The sequence below is a fragment of the Cricetulus griseus genome, chromosome 4, assembly GCF_003668045.3.
Source record: "Cricetulus griseus strain 17A/GY chromosome 4, alternate assembly CriGri-PICRH-1.0, whole genome shotgun sequence".
In the NCBI taxonomy this organism is placed as follows: domain Eukaryota; kingdom Metazoa; phylum Chordata; class Mammalia; order Rodentia; family Cricetidae; genus Cricetulus; species Cricetulus griseus.
Genome location: NC_048597.1, coordinates 193897955 through 193901082, shown reverse-complemented (window position 1 = coordinate 193901082; position 3128 = coordinate 193897955). Strand labels below are relative to the sequence as shown.

General features: G+C 40.2%; 1 pseudogene; it reads left to right on the top strand.

Moving 5' to 3' along the window:
- The first annotated feature begins 2485 nt into the window (after positions 1 to 2485).
- LOC100750666 lies at positions 2486 to 2922 on the top strand (annotated as a pseudogene).
- Positions 2923 to 3128: the final 206 nt, after the last annotated feature.

The following is a 3128-nucleotide window of genomic DNA, read 5'->3' as shown; positions in this document are numbered from 1 at the left end:
TGGATAAGAAATTATACTACCTGATCAAGACTTATTATAAAGCTACAGTAGGAAGGCTTAGGGTTAAACACATGGATCAATGGGACAAACAGAATGCCCAAAGCCATAAAGTTATATTGTCAATTCCCAAGGGATTTCATGAAACAAGATAATTTTTGTTTTGATTTTTTTCTCTACTGTGATGCTAGACAATAGACAGCAAATTGCAGAGATAGATAGTAGATAGATAGATAGATATTATTCTGTTACATCAAATTTTCAGATAAAACTGCAAACATTACTAGAAAATGTGCTTTGTGACTTGCAATAAAAAAGGATGATTCTCAAGTACATTATGAGACCAATAAAAGGAATACAAAATGATTATATAAGTTTATAGAAAATTCTAGGAAAGGATATTCTAATTTACAGGTCTATAGAGGGAGAAATGAGGTTTGGGGTATGGGATACATTAGAAAGAGCAACAGATAAACATCTGGATTATGATGTTATTATAGATTACAGTTGTGATAGCTTCATGGGTTTATGAATTTTCAAAGCTTATAAACATGCATATTTTGCATGAGGACATTTTATTGTATGTAAATTCAACCTCAATAAAATCACTTTAACAAAATGAATGAAAATAAAAAGTAAAGAAAGTAGGCTGTCTATTGTGTTGTAATTTTTAAAAAATGGTGTGAGAGACCTCACCTGGAGGGTTTTTTTACTAGGGGAAAGGGAATGAGAAAAGGGGGGAGGGAAGAGGGAGACGGACCTCTGGAGACAGGAGTAGCAGAAGAGAAGAGAGAGGTAGAGGTGGGGGGAGAGACAGAGAGACAGGTAGAGAGGCAGAGAGGGAGGAAAAGTGAGAGAGAGAGTGAGAGAGAGAGAGAGAGAGAGAGACAGAGACAGAGACAGAGAGACAGAGAGACAGAGAGACAGAGAGACAGAGACAGAGAGACAGAGAGAGAGAGAGGACTGGGCTCTTTTAAAAGGGAACGAGGTGAATGTGCACAGGTGGCTCCAGCTGAGGACATATCCTGTCAGAACCCTAAGAGCAGCCCAGTACAGATGCCTGAATACTAACAAATTTGGACTTGGAAATGACTTTCCCATAGCAAATGAAGAAGACAGGTGACAATAAACCATCTTCCAAGTGTGAAGGTCTGCCCACAGAATCATATGTGCTCACCTCCACTACCAAGAATAACAGTGATTGTGAGTAAAATCTCAAGAGTTTTGACCAAAAAATCCTCACAGAAGCACATCTAAAAGATACATGCCAGGAAGAAGGTAACTGGATGCAGAGCAACACGGTGAGAGTCAAGAAAGATTTATGTTTCCAGTGGGCCTTAGAACATGTTCAAGCCTCAACAAAATAATTCATAAAACAATGCTATTTGTGATAACTAATTTGGAGAGTTTTTTTTTAAAATGTAATCATAGTAGACAAAAATACTTGCATAATACGAGGTGTTTGGAGTTAAGATGTTAGAATCATTGTATTGTTTAGAGAGGCTACCATGATAGTTGGCCTTGGCTTTTCTAGTTTCACAGCTATGCTTCAAAACAATGAAGGGCAACTACTAGGCTGGCAGAAGAGAATTCTTACTTCCTTAGTTTAAAAAGTATAAATATTTGAGAAATCTGCAAAAAAGTTAAAAACCAGCCGCATAAACATAGCCTAAGTGAAATGGAAGTGATGGAGATGAATCTAAACACAGCCACAGCATGAATGGAAATGAACTTAGTCCAACTAAACACGGGCGTGTGGAGAATAGATATCAGAAAAATAGCAATTCAGCTACATGGGGATTTCCCAAAACAAGGGGCAAAGTTATAATGAAATTAAAGCAAAAATTCAAAACAAAACAAAGCTGCTAAATTTATATTAATATACAAAAGGGTAATCTTAAGTAAAAAGACGTGATTTGAAAAGTCCCCAAATGATTTGTTTTCTAAGAAACATATTTGAGATCAGTTACCTCTTTTTTCCCTACAGGACACCAAGAATAAACTGGGAAGGGGTGTAGTGGTGGCTCAGCAATGAAAAGCACTAACTGTTCTTGCCAAGGACCTGGATTTGGTCCCTAACACCCACATGGTGCCTGACAACTATCTCTAACTCCAGTTCTAGGGGATCCAATGCCGCCTTCTGTCCTCTGTGGGCATCGGGCATGGCATGTAGTACACAGACAACAATACAGACAAAACACTCATACACATAAAATACAAATAAATACACCTAAAAATAGAATAAATTGGGAAAAGAATAACTTGTGGTTGGAAAATACTATCATGCAACCTGGGAAAATACATCACACAGGAAAACTAAAGCATTCCAAATAAATACTCATCTCTGATCCCCACCTCCTTCTTCCCCTCTCTTCCTGTTAGCTCTCCAGGAAGTCATCATTTTCCTGCCTCTCACCTGACTTCAAACCCTTGGTTAAAAATGTAGCCTCGTGCCTTTTCCCCTGGCTGGCGGCTGTGAGGCCGCATGATGCCTGGAGTTACTGTGAAAGACGTTAACTAGCAGGAGTTCATCAGAGGTCTGGCAGCCTTCTTCAAAATGTTCAGGAAGCTGAAAGTCCCCTAATGGATGGACACAGTCAAGCTGGCCAAACATAAAGAGCTTTCCCCTATGCTGAGAACTGGATCTACACAGGAGCTGCTTCCACAGTACCGCACCTGTACCTACTCAGTGGTGCCAGGGTTGGCTCCATGACCAAGCTCTATGGAGGAGGGCAGACAAACAGTGTCAGGCCCAGCCACTTCAGCACAGGCTCCAAGAGTGTGGCCCATCATGTCCTCCAAGCCCTGAAGGGGTTGAAGATGGTGGAAAAGGACCAAAATGGGGGCTGCAAGTTAACACCTCAGGGACAGGAAGATCTAGACAGGATTGCGGGACAGGTGGCAGTTCCCAACAAGAGGTATTAGGACAAAGGATGCTGGCTTAATAAATTGCCTCATTCATTTAAAAAAAAGTAGCCTGGTAATGCTAAGAGCTAGAAAGCATAGTGGGAACTTTCCAGTATCTGTGACTACTACGCTATGACAACCCCTTTGAAGAGCCCATGTGTGCAAAATGTCACACATAGACACACGATGCCATCACGTATAATAATGAAAAGTTAGAAACAGGC